The sequence below is a fragment of the Hyperoodon ampullatus genome (assembly GCF_949752795.1).
Source record: "Hyperoodon ampullatus genome assembly, chromosome: 15".
Lineage (NCBI taxonomy): Eukaryota > Metazoa > Chordata > Mammalia > Artiodactyla > Ziphiidae > Hyperoodon > Hyperoodon ampullatus.
In genome coordinates, this window is record NC_136928.1 from 16,887,146 (window position 1) to 16,901,555 (window position 14,410).

The following is a 14,410-nucleotide window of genomic DNA, read 5'->3' on the forward strand; positions in this document are numbered from 1 at the left end:
AAGAGGGTTTATATGAAATTTCCAGGAAAGACTCCTTGCCCCAGATTGCCCAAGGGATGAGTTCCATAACTAAAACAAGGAGCCTCCTCCACCACCATGCCCTATGCCGCAGCTCTACTGAATGGCTTGATCTCCCCCAAGCAGCCCCATCATTTGCTCTCTGCCTATGGACAGGCTCCTCCCTCTGGCAGAAATGCCCTCGGGGACAGGACTGTGTGTCATTTGTCTTTACAACCCTAGCACCTAACACCCTGCCCAACACATATGAGATACTCAATAAAACCCATGGAATAAATGGGTTGCGCATTGGCTGACTTGTTGCTCATCTGTCTCCTCTGCATCCCCTGCCTTCTCCTGGGTCCCCTGCCCTGCCACTCCTGGAATGTGTGAGAGCAGTGAACTTGGCGGCTTCATTCATGACTGAGTCCTCAGAGACCAGACCAGAGTCTAGCACATTGTGTGTGTTCGGTAAATATTTGTTGAATCAGTCAATGCATGAAGAATCTTCAATCTCACCCAGCAAGGTTCCGATTGGGCCTCCAACCTCGCATTCCAGGTTGGTTTCCATGCTGCCTGGTAGGTATTTCAGCCTGAGAACAACCTGCGAGCAAGAACTGGGCCTTTTTTCCTGTATCCCCTAAATGGCACATAAGAGGTATTCGGTAGATGTTGATAGAATGAATAAATGAACCAAAGGATATTTATGACTTGGGGAAGTCACTGACTCCGTATTTGCAGCTCAGACTTTGGGGACTGGGATTTCCTAGTTCACTCCCCATGGCGGAGATGGTGAGGCTACGAGAAGACAGGGCACTCTGAGCAAGGATCCAGACCCAGAGACCAGGAGTTCCTGAACTTTACATTTAGGGCGAGGGTGTGAGAATGCTGGTCTCCTCTCTGTTGTTGGCAGAGTTGGGATAAAAAGCAGATAAATAATGTACCCCACTAGAAGCCATATCCCTACCAAACAATGGAATCCTTTCTCTTTATTTTGTCTACCAAGGTCTAGCACACACCAATGACAACTCAAATTTATTAGAGTGTGTGAAAATTCGGGAAGGCCCTGGCCCCATCTGCAAAAACACCACGTCACCAGGGCCAATCAAACCCAGTGCCGAGGATGCACATCAGCATCCTGGAAGTTTCTCCTCTGGCTGGCAGCCAGCATGTTGCCTGGCAACAGCTCCACGGAAATGATGCACACCAATGCCCTCAGGCTCATTCAGTCCTCAGCTACTCTGTATGGACAACCTCCCTTTCACAGACCTGGCGGACACTCAGTGGGGAAGCTGGGGCGGAGTGCGGGTAAGGACAGGTATTGAAAAGAAAGCTTGTTGCGCCTGTTCTTAAGTGAGACTAAATATTAGAAACAGCTGAAGATATTCCCTGCCATGCCCCATACAATTCTGACACCAGTTCTGAGGTGTGTGTTTTTTTTCCATCCCAAGCAGTTCTGTGACACCAGCTGAGTCCTATAATTTAACTCAATTCTGACACTATTTACCTGGAAATCGTATCAGATCCCAAACATTAAGGTCTCAGTCCTATAAGACTGCCCTCCACCCCCATCTCCAACTTCAGAAGCCAATTTTTGTGTGTGTGTGTGGTACGCGGGCCTCTCACTGTTGTGGCCTCTCCCGTTGCGGAGCACAGGCTCCGGACGCGCAGGCTCAGCGGCCATGGCTCACGGGCCCAGCCGCTCCGCGACATGTGGGATCTTCCCAGACCGGGGCACGAACCCATGTCCCCTGCATCGGCAGGCGGTTTCTCAACCACTGCACCACCAGGGAAGCCCAGAAGCCAATTTTAAGTCCAGGTTGCACCTGGTCTTCTGACCTACCGGCTGTAGATCAGAAGTTCCAACGACCTCTCCTTGGGTTCCATTAATTTGCTAGAATGGGTCACAGAACTCAAGAGAACCTTATACTTACTAGATTACCTATTTATTTCAAAGGCTATAACTCAGGAACAGCCAGATGGAAGAGAGGCTGTAGGGCAAGGGATGGGGAAGGGGTACAGAGCTCCCATGACCTCTCTGGGACCACTCTCCCCACATCCCCACATGTTCACCAACTCAGAAGCTCTCTGAACCCTCTCCTTTTGGGTTTTATGGAGGCTTCATTGCAGAGGCAGGATTGATTAAATCATTGGTTATTGGTGACTGAACTCAAGCTTCAGCCCCTCTCCCCTCCCAAGTAGAGGGGTGGGATTGAAAGTTCCAGCCCTAAAATCACCAGATTGGCAACCAGCCCCCATCCTTAGGGGCTTTCATTAAAATAGCAAAAGACAACTTTATGGTTCTCATCACTTAGGAAATTCTGAGGGTTTTAGAAGCTCCGTGCCAGGAAGGGGACAAATGGAGGGACCAAGCTAGGAACCCAGGCTTAGGCTAAGAGCCAAACATGTTTCCCCCTAGATGCGGCTCCAGGTGGCATTTGGTCCTGAAGTTATGGACAGTCTCTTTTAGGCAGGGGCTTCCTGGACTCTTCTATTCAGTCGCTGCCCTACTCAGTGTTTGACCTTTCCACCACTGTCAGTCCTGAGTGGAGCTCCTGTCTTTGGTTGCTATTCATGTCTCTGGGAAATGGCTTCTCACGGACCCTGCTGATTCTTCGATGACTTCTAATTCCTCCCACCCTAAGAATCCTCGTGACCTAAGAGGGCATTTTCCAAAAAGCCTCCAGGACACTGCAGAAAAAATGACAGATATGTACTATTGTACACGTCAGAGTCCAGGAATGCTCCTTGTGGCATTTTATAAGAGGTGGCTGGCTGGATAGGGCAGGTGCTGTGTTGTGCTCTGCTAATATTACCCGGGGGAAAACTTGGCAGCTCTTCTTGCCCTCCCCTGAGGAAGGACACACAGGCTGGTCCCAGACACAGGCTTGAGGTGCAGTCTAACAGAAAGTACCCCATAGATACCGGGTGTGGCCTACACTCACTTGGTGGGCAAGCTGAAGAGGGCTTTCCTGTTTCCACATCCTGGAAAGCTCTTGTTAGTGTTTTTCTAAGAACAAAGGAAGGAACTGATCTGATCTGATGTGCACCTATAGAACCTTTATACTCATTTCAAGAGACCCTACAGTCATATAAGCCTTATCACTGCTCTTTATCATAGATTATTCAAAACACCAGGAACAATAAAATCTATGCGATTTTTTTCATACATTGAACACAGAATTTGTGGATGATTTTTTTCTATTTCTTTTCACAGTCTATGATGCCATCCTCAGAAACAGAAGTCTACATGTAGTCGAGCATTCTCATTGCAAAAGGCCATATCTTCTAGTTTTCAATAAGGTCAATGTGACAGTGGAAAGATACGATTGAATTTTCAGCATGGTAAAAGTTTGACTACCTAAAACTATCAGATGGAAAAAGGTGCCATGTCTAAATATACTGCTGGTTGCTGAAAGGAAAACTCAAAACCTTGCTGCTTTTCTTAGTGATCGCCAGAAGAAGAGGAGTATTTTGATCAATCTTGCTCACAAGACACCTCCTGCCAGCTCTGGGGTTCAGAAAGAATTGACTTATTCTTTTTTTTTTTTTAATTTTATTTATTTATTTATTGATGTATTTATTTATGGCCGTGTTGGGTCCTCGCCTCCGCGCGTGGGCCCCCTCCAGCTGCGGCGAGCGGGGCCACTCTTCATCGTGGTGCGCAGGCCTCTCACTGTCACGGCCTCTCTTGTGGTGGAGCACAAGCTCCAGACACGCAGGCTCAGCAGTTGTGGCTCACGGGCCTAGTTGCTCCGCAGCGTGTGGGATCCTCCCAGACCAGGGCTCGAACCCGTGTCCCCTGCATTGGCAGGCAGATTCACAACCACTGCGCCACCAGGGAAGCCCTGACTTATTCTTAATAGTCAAACCCCAGTTCATTGAGAGGTTCTACCATGTTTGCTTTTTTGGGGGCGAAAAATCTTCTATTTTGCATTCCTCCTTTTTAATCTTTGGCTTGGCACATCCCTAAATTGTGAAATCTCCTTGTGTGTTAAGAACAGTGTTTTAATACCAATTTATAAACATGCGAGTACTCATATAAATTTAGACATGTAAATGCATGTCTTTTATTGGCTTTCCTCTTACACCTAATAAAATCTCCAAGAGAAATACTTTTCAATTGTCAAAAACTTCTATTACATGGACCTGAAACTACTTTTGCCTGAAAGTATTAGGGAGATGATCTATGAATGAAGGCTGGATCTTTAATTTGTTTCAGATTACTTCTAGTTTACATGAAGAAAAAGAATGATTGGGGATTTGAATTATGAACCAGACGTAGGTACTTTTGTACATTTTCTATTTATATTCATATGATGCCTTTTCTCCAATAAGTGTGAAATAAAATATGACCCCGTGTAACAAATACAATACAAAAACAAGGCAAATAATAAATGCCTAGGCTGACTATGGAGAAAAGCAATTCCAGGAAGCAAGTAACAACTGTATTCCTTTTAAAATATTTCTGTCCATCCATTAAATAAGTATTTACTTAGGTTAGTACCCACATTGTGCCAACCACTGGGTTTATGCCAGGAATAAAGAGTTGAATAAGACACAATCTCTGCCCTCAAGAAGCTTACTGCCAGGTGTTTACTGATATTTTTCTGACTTCTGTTGAGCCAAGGGGCTAAATTGCTGGTTCCCCCGGAGCAAACATCCAACCTCTCATGTACAGACCATAAAACTCCATAGGCTCCATTAGCCACCCTGAAACAAACTGATGAAGTAAATCTAAGTAAAGTTCTTTATTGTCCACAGGCATAGAAGTGTGAGACCAATAAAACTGTCTTATTCAGAAACCAATAAAATTCTTTTTGTGACTCATGCAGTTTGTCTCAAATATCCCAAATGTGGAAACCTGCCCAAGGGATCACCCGGTCAGACCTCACAGTGGTGGATCACCTCCCAGGGTATCAGATACTTTCACACATGCTATAGTAGCACCCTTATGATGTATAAAGCAGGTATAATCATTACCCATATTTTACAGTTGAGGAAACTGTGATCCTCAATAATAAAATGACTTAGATGACCAAATCATCAAGGAGCCAAAGGTCAGGTTAGGTAGACTTGTTTGCCTACAATTTTATGTCCTGTAACTCCCCAGAGAGGATAGAGTTCCTCTCTTTAATGGGATCTCTGGGAGTACCGTGATTTGGGAATCCGCATCAGTCAAGGCCACAGAAGTTTGCCTGTTATGTGGGGAACAATGGCCCACCATGATTGTATAGAGGTGATTGTCCTCCGGTGGTGGCTGGGATCCCAGGGGTATGATGCTTCCCTAGCAAGGCTGAGGAGATTGCCATTGGTCAGGGAATGCCATTGGTCAGGTGAGGGAATGAAGCACTGTGTTCTGTGCCTTGGGGATTTGCATTCAGGAATGGAGGATATTGGATGTTCTGTACAGTCTCTATAGAAGAGCATGGAGCTCCCAGGGGTTATTACCCAAAATCAGATCATGGAGGAAGCCCAGGTCATGGAGTCACCAATATCAGGTCCGAGGTGACCCTGGAAAATCTGAGATGGAGGCTTCTCTAAGTAGTAGGATTTGTTGACTTGAGAAATGAAGACCTGAGTCTTGGGCCCTCCTCATTAGCAGCCAATAATTCCAAGCCATCTAGGGCTTCTGTAATAGTGGCCACATGAGTAACCAGAGGGAATAAGAAGGTCCTATGGTCTGCAGATAATCCCTTGAGAATAACTGCCTTGTGTCTGCATCAAAAGGAGTGTGCTCAAAGCTGGCTAGGGCTTCCCATCCACTGGTTCTGAATTAACTTTAACTTAGGCTGAGATGCACGAATTGGCTGTTCTATCTTGTGATTCCCCCAAATAATATATAATGGGATCCACTAGACTTGTGGAAATGAGTGTGTAATTGTGTTCAATTCTACAATTTCTATTTGATTCTTGGTATCTTTAAAAAAATTTTTCTTTTGCTGAGACTTTCTATTTATCTGCTGAGACTCTAATTTTTTGTTTGTTTCAAGTGTGTTTGTAATTGTTTGTTGAAGGATTTAGAAATCTTTGTCAGATAAATCTAACATCTCTGTCTTCTGGGTATGGGCATCTACTGATTGTCTTCTTTCATTCAGTTGGAGATCTTACTGGTTTTTGGTATGAGTGATTTTTAGTTGAAACCTGGACATTTGAGGTATTATGTTATGAGACTCTAGATCTTATTTAAACCTTCTATTTTAGCTAGCTCCCTCTGACACTGGTCCAACAGGGGAAGAGAGAGGTGCCATGTCCTTTTTTTCTTTTTTCTTTTTGGCCATGCCGTGGCATGCGGGATCTTAGTTCCCCTGACCAGGGATTGAACCCGTGCCAACTGCAGTGGAAGCTCGGAGTCTTAACCACTGGACTGCCAGGGAAGTCCCAGAGAGGTGCCATGTCTTTCCTGCTAGGTGGGAATGAAAGTTCAGGCTCTCTACTCAGTTCCATTGACACCTGGTGGGTGTTACTACTGCTGTGCAGGGGTGGAGGGTTGGTTCCCAACCAGGCCTCCGTTGACATCTCCCCAGCTGGGCAAATTAAGAGTGCCCTGCTGCTCCCCTGGCATTGGGTGTGCGTGGCCTCATTACCTCTGGATAGTAAAGTCCTGATTCTCCATTAGACCTGCTCAGAATCACCTCTATTGGAGAGAGGTGCTCATTACTGCCAGGTGGTAGTGGAAGTCCAGGTTCCTCACTTGGTCCCCAGTGACACTGCGGTGAGAGCAGGACATTCATTAGCTGCATTGGGATGAAAGTACCAGCTCCCTTCCTGACACCACAGCATAGGGAGGAATTGGGGCCCCTTGTTACAGCCTGGCAATGGGGGAAGGCTAAGCTCCCCGTTCAGCCTCTGCTGCTGGGGGTGGGGCCACAGTTTTGCCTCTGGTGTTTGAATAGACTAGAGCGGTGATTGTCTAAAAGTTGTCTGTCTTGCTAGGCTTCTCCTTTCCTGGTCCTTTGGTTAGACACAGCAGGCTTCTGTTGAGGTCTCTTGAGGGAGGGGAGGGAGTTTTTCTGGGCCCTTAGGTGTTTCCAGGTTAGTGGCTTCTTCAACTTCAAGTCTGGCATATATGAAGCAAAAAACAAACAGACAAAATGGGGAAAAAAACAAAGCAAGAGAAAGCAAACGAAACCCAGGGAACTCACGGCCATGTCATTCTTCAGGTCCTGAGCCAGTCTGACTTCTTCTCTCAACCTTACAGGTTTCTTATGGCTTATTTTGTTTGTTTGTTTATTGGTTTTTTTAACTGAAGTAGAGTTGATTTACAATATTGTGTTAGTTTCAGGTGTACAGCAAAGTGATTCACACACACACACACACATATATATTTATTTATTTATTTAGCTGAATATATATAAAAGAATATATATAAAGATCCTTTTCTCTTAAAGGTTGTTAAGATATTGACTATAGTTCCCTGTGCTATACAGTAGGTCATTGTTGGTTATCCATTTTATATATAGTGGTGTGTATATGTTAATCCTAACCTCTTAATTTATCCCTCCCCCCCAACTTTCTCCTTTGATAACCATAAGATTGTTTTCTATGTCTGTGAGTCTACCTCTGTTGAGTAGATAATTTCATTTGTATCACTTTTTTAGGTTCCATATTTAAGTGATATCATATGATGGTTGTCTTTGTCTGGCTCACTTCACTTGGTATGATAATCTCTAGTTCCATCCATGTTGCTGCAAAATGTTTTTTAAAATATATAAGGTCCTGGGTTTTTTTTTTTTGTTTTTTTTTTTTTGTGGTACGCGGGCCTCTCACCGTTGTGGCCTCTCCCGTTGTGGAGCACAGGCTCCGGACGCACAGGCTCAGCGGCCATGGCTCACGGGCCTAGCCACTCTGCGGCATGTGGGATCTTCCCGGACCGGGGCACGAACCCATGTCCCCTGCATCGGCAGGCGGACTCTCAACCACTGCGCCACCAGAGAAGCCCAGTCCTGGGTTTTTAGTTGTACTTAGAGGGAAAAGTAGGGAGCAGAGTGTCTATTCTACCTTCCCTGAAGCAAAGTTCTTCCTTCACTTGCTTTTGAAAGAAAGGAAATTTTTTTCACATTAATATATTTTCCAAAAGGTACTTTATTTATTTATTCATTCATTCATTCATTCATTATTTGGCCATGCCACGGGGCTTGCAGGATCTTAGTTCCAGACAAGGGATCAAACTCAGGCCCCAGCAGTGAAAGTACTGAGTTCTAACCACTGGACTGCCAGGGAATTCCCAAAAGGTACTTTTCTAAAGCTTATTTTCACACTTAATATTATATTGCTAGGACCCATCCACATTGTGTGTAGCTGCATTCCAGGCTTGGATGATTTCCAGTGCCGACTCGTGGTCAGTGCCCTGTACTGCCAGTGTAAGGCTGCCAGGTTCATTTAACTGGCCACCTTGCCCAGTCCTCGCAGCCATGGGCCCTCCAGAGATGATCCATGACCACACAGCACAAACCCCATCGGTGGTGTTTTCGTGGTCGCTCATTCCCCTTTTCCTTCAAAGATGGAGATCTGGGGAACCTTGGGTGCCCACAGTGTTAAAGATGCAATAAGCCATGAATGTGGTCACTGGGGTGTTTGGAAATGACTTAGAAGGGTCGGGCCTTCCCAGTAAGGCCTGGAGAATCTTCTAAATTCTCTCAAAGAAAACTGCCAAAAGATGATAAGTGTTGCTTTACTGGGAAATTAAGCTACAGTTTGGCTGGTTTTATGATGTGGATCCCTAACAAAAATCAGGGAAGCTCTATTTTTTTGTGTGTGTGTGGTACGCGGGCCTCTCACTGTCGTGGCCTCTCCCGTTGTGGAGCACAGGCTCCAGATGCACAGACTCAGCGGCCATGGCTCACGGGCCCAGCCACTCCGCGGCATGTGGGATCCTCCCGGACCGGGGCACGAACTCGTGTTCCCTGCATCGGCAGGCAGACTCTCAACCACTGCGCCACCAGGGAAGCCCAGGGAGGCTCTATTTTTAAAGGAGTAAAGATATGTGTGTGTATATATATATATATATATATATATATATATATATATATATATATATATGTATATATGTATATATGTTTTCTGTTTGATTTTAAATGCACAAAAAAGTAGTTAAGCTCAGTATTGGCTTATAAATCATGAAATGTAACCTGGCCCATCCACACTAAAGACCATTTAAAAGTACCTGGTTATGAACCTATTTCTACTTCTCTAAACACAGACCCCCTGTATCAAGACTCCTCAGGTCATATCTATACCTTCTAGAGTTCATCACAAGTTTATAGCCCTCCTGGAATTTAGATGTTCAAAATCTGATTAACACCTTTTGCTTGTGAGTCTAAACTCTAAACGCTCTTTTACCTCTATTATCCAGAAGCAAAATGATGCAGGTGTTACAAGTCAGACAGAACTGGGATTCACTCCTTGATCTACTGCTTTCTACCACATGATCTTGGGCAAATTTCTGAGTCTGTTTCCTTGTCTGTAAAATGGGGATAAAATCAGTACCCGTTTCCTAGGGTTGTTGTGGGGATTGCTTGAGAGAAAATATCTGTAAAATGTCAGCACAGTATTAGCACAATTAATTTATCACAATGCCCGACATATAGATGTTAGTTGTCATAAAGGAAAACTCCAACCATCATAAATTTTGAGAGATCTAATTGGCTTTATTCAACAATTCATGAAGCAATTCACGAATCGGGCAGTCTCCAGTCTAGCAGATAGAAAGGAGCTCCGAAGAACCGTACAAGGTGAGAGATTTTTATAGACCAAAGTAAACAGGAACAAGGAAGTTATCCTGGGCATTTGCTGATTGGTAAAAGCAGGGCTATTCCCTTGTATGGAGCAAAGGAATGTCTTGGAGCAGGTTAGCTAACTTGTGCTGAGCAGGCAAGCACTAATTGGGTGACCTGACCTTTCCTTTTATGGGAGAGCTGAACATAGAAAAGTAGCATGAACCACTCCATCTTGGGCCTAATCAGGTTACTTTAACAGTTGTTAAGTCAAAACAGGTTGTTGGGAAGGTTAAATGGTATATAAATAATAAAAACATCTAGGACAATGCTAGATGCATATGTATATTCTATTTCTTTAGAGCAGTGGCTTTCAATGGCAGGTCGTTAGAGCCTCTTGGAGAGCTTTAAAAACATCAAGATGCCTGTGCCATATTCCAGGCCAATTACCTCAGAATCTCTGGGGGTTGGGCCCAGGCATCATTACTTTTTGAAGCGCCCCAGGTGTGGTGGGCAGAGCAATGGCCTCCCAGAGAAGGCCATGTCTTAATCCCCGGAACCTGTGACCTGTTTTCTGGATGTATGTTACCCAGCAGAAGGGAATCAAGGCAGCAGATGGAATTAAGGTTGCTCATCAACTGACCTTAAAATAGGCAGAATATTCTGGATTATCCAAGTGGATCCAGTATTCACAGGGGCTTTAAATGTGACAGTGGGAGGCAGATGAGTCAGTGTCAGAGACTCTGTCAGGCCTTGACGCTCATGAAGACAGAGAGAAAGGGGCCCCGAGCCAAAGGAATGAGGCAGCATCTAGAGGCTGGGAAAGACAAGAAAATGGATTCCCTATAGAGCGTCCAGAAAGACCACAGCCTTGCTGACACTTCAATTTGAGCGCAGTGAGAGCCCCGGACTTCTGACCTCCAGAACTGTAAGGTAATACATTTCTGTTATTTTAGGCCACCAAGTGTGTGGTAATTTTTACAACAGCAACAAGAAACTGATACATGCAACCAAAGTTAAGAACCACTGCAAAAAGCAAACAAACGAAAAGCCCCACTGCTGCAGGGTTTCTGTGGACTCTCAGCCGTCATTTGCCGAAATCTTTCTAGGAGTGTGGCTTTGCCTGAGAGGAAGGGGCTTGTCTCGACTGTTTCGCTGTTTCCGGTTCTTCTTTTTTATTTCTAAATTTTAAAACTTGAGATATGATTTATGTATAATATGGGAATTCCCTGGTGGTCCAGTGGTTAGGACTTTGCACTTTCCCTGCTGAGGGTGTGGGTTAGGGAACTAAGATCCCGCATGCTACATGACCAAAACAAAAGAAACAAACAAACAAAAAATTATGTGTAATATCGTGTAAGTTTAAGGTGTATGTGTCGATTTGATACAATTATATGAGGCAATTTGATTACCACCATAGTTTTAGCTAACATCTGTATCATGTCACATACTCAGCACTTCTTTTTTTGTGCTAAGAACAATTCAGATCTAGTCTCTTAGGAACTTTCATGTAATACGGAATTGTTGACTATAATCCCTGTACTGTGTATTAGAGCACCAGAGCTTATTCAGCTTCTACTTCCAGGATTATACCCTTTAACATCTCCCAGATTCCCCCACCCACTAGCCCTTGGTAACCACCATTCTACTCTTTTTTTTTTTTAATAAGTTTGGCTTTTTTAGAGTGCACATGTAAGTGATATCATATATTATAATATTTGTCTTTGGCTTATTTCACTCAACATAATGCCCTCAAGATCCATCCATGTTGTTGAAATGGCAGGATTTCCTTATTTCTCTTGGCTGAGTAATATTCCATTGTGTGTTTGTATACATAGTATATAAGGTATATGTGTGTATCTCATCTTCTTTATCCATTGGCGGACACTTAGGTTGCTTTCATATCCTGGCTATTGTGAATAATGCTGCAATAAGCATGAGAGTACAGATATGTTTTTGATACCCTGTTTTCATTTCCTTTGGATCTATACCTAGAAGTGGGATTGCTGGATCATATGGTAGTTCTATATTTATTTTTTTGAGAAAACTCCCTACTGTTTTCCATAGTGGCTGCACCAATTTACATTCCTACCAAGAGTGTAAGAGCGTTCCCTTATCTCTACATCTTTGCCAACATTTATTATCTCTTGTCTCCTTGGTGATAGCCATTTTAACAGGTATAAGGTGATACCTCCTTGTGATTTCGATTTGCATTTCCCTGATGATTAGTGATGAGCACCTTTTCATGTGCCTCTTGGCCACCTCAGATGTCTTCTTTGGACATTTGGGAAAATGTCTATTCAGTTCCTCTACCCATTTTTTAAATTGGATTGTTTGTTTTCTTGTTATGGAGTTGTATGATTTTTTTAAATATATTTTGGATATTAACCCCTTATCTGATATATGGTTTGTAAATGTTTTCTCCTACTCCATAGGTTGTTTTTTCATTTTGTTGATGGTTTCTTTTGCTGTGCAGAAGCTTTTTATTTTATTTTATTTTAACATTTTTATTTATTTATTTTTGGCTGTGTTGGGTCTTCGTTGCTGCACGCAGGCTTTTCTCTGGTTGCGGCAAACGGGGGCTACTCTTCGTTGTGGTGCGCGGGCTTCTCATTGCGGCAGCTTCTCTTGTTGTGGAGCACAGGCTCTGGGCACGCACGCTTCAGTAGTTGTGGCACACAGGCTCAGTAGTTGTGACTCGTGGGCTCTAGAGTGCAGGCTCAGTAGTTGTGGTGCACGGGCTTAGCTGCTCCACAGCATGTGGGATCTTCCCGGACCAGGGCTCAAACCCGTGCCCCCTGCATTGGCAGGCGGATTCTTAACCACTGCGCCACTAGGGAAGCCCCTATGCAGAAGCTTTTTAATTTGATGTAGTCCCACTTCTTGATTTTTGCCTTTGTTTTTTGTGCTTTTGGTGTCCTCTCCAAAAAAATCGTTGCCAAGATTAATGTCAAGGACCTTCTGCCCTGTGTTTTCTTCTAGGAGTTTTACAGTATCAGATCTTATGTTTAAGTCTTTAATCCTACATACAAACAAGTTCCATTCCAAGAGCACGTTCATAAAGTCCAATTTGTTTGTAAGTCTAACAAATTAGCCAAAGGTACCCAACTAACACAATCAGCTATACAGTACTGTACTGTAATAGGTTTCTAATACTTTTCACGCAAATAATACATAAAAGAAAAACACAAAAAATAAAACATTTAAAATCTTACAATGCAGTACCTTGAAAAGTACAGTAGTACAGTACAACAGCGGGCATCCAGGGGCTGGCATCGAGGGAACAGACAAGAAGAGTCACTGACTGAAGGAGGGAGAGGAGGTGGGAGATGGTAGAGCTGAAGGACTGTCAGCAATAGGAGATGGAGGGCAAGCTGCAAGTTCACTCACGCCTGACTTTGATGGCACAGGTTCTGGTTTCTTGTCGGATTCAATTCTATCTACCCTCTTGAAAAAACAATCCAGTGATGTCTGAGTAGTAGCTTTTTTTTTCTCATCATAGATGACACGGTAGCACTGGATTGCATTCTGAACGGCTGCTGCAACCTTCGTATGCCGTTCTACATTGGGGTCCTGTGCCTCAAAAACTAACAGGGCCTCCTCAAATAAAGAAAATCCCCTTGCCATTTTCTGTGTCATGAATCTCTTCGGTTCTTCAGTTACTTCTTCTTCCTCTTGTCTCTCTTTGTCCTTTCTCTGGGCACATTCCCATCTTTGAAAGTTCACAGCTTGAAGGTTCATCTGTAGGGGACTTAACAGTATTTCAAGTTTATTTTGGTGAGTTATGTAAGGTGAGGATCCAATTTCATTTTTTTGCATGTTTTTGAAACACCATTTGTTGAAGGGATTATCCTTTCCCCACTCAGTGTTCTGACCCCCTGTCAAGTAGTTGACTGTACATGCAGGGGTTTATTTTTGAGCTCTCTATTCAATTCCATTGGTTTATGTGTCTGTTTTTTATGCTAGCACCATACTGATATAATTCTTATAGCTTTGTAGAATAGTTTGAAATGAGGAAGCGTGATACCTCCAGTTTTCTTCTTTCTCAGGGTTGCTTTGGCTATTCAGAGTCTTATGTGGTTCCATAAAAATTTTAAGATTGTTGTTTGTATTTTTGTGAAATATACCATTGGAATTTTGATAGAATTGCATGAAATCTATAGATGGCTTTGGGTGGTATGGACACTTTAACAATATTATTTCTTCTGATCCATGAACACATTATCTCTTTCCATTTTTCACATTGTCTTCAATTTCTTTTATCAAAGTCTTGGGTTTTCGCTGTCCAGCTCTTTCATTTCCTTAAATTTATTCGTAGGTATTGTTTTTGATACTGTTGTAACTGGGATAATTTTCTTTATTTCTTATTCACATATTTCAATGTTAGTATATAGAAACATAACTGACTTTTTAATATTATTTATTGAAGTATAGTTGATTTACAATATTCTGTTAGTTTCAGGTGTACAGCAAAGTGATTTTGTTTTATTTATATAGACAGAGATAGATACATGTATGTGTGTGTCTATTTTTTGGATTCATTTCCATTCTAGGTTATTACAAGATGTTGAATACAGTTCCCTGTTCTATACAGTGAATACTTGTTTATCTATTTATTTATGGTAGTGTGTATCGGTTAATTCCATCCTCCTAATTTTTCCCTGCCCCCTTCCCCTTTGGTAACCATAAGTTTGTTT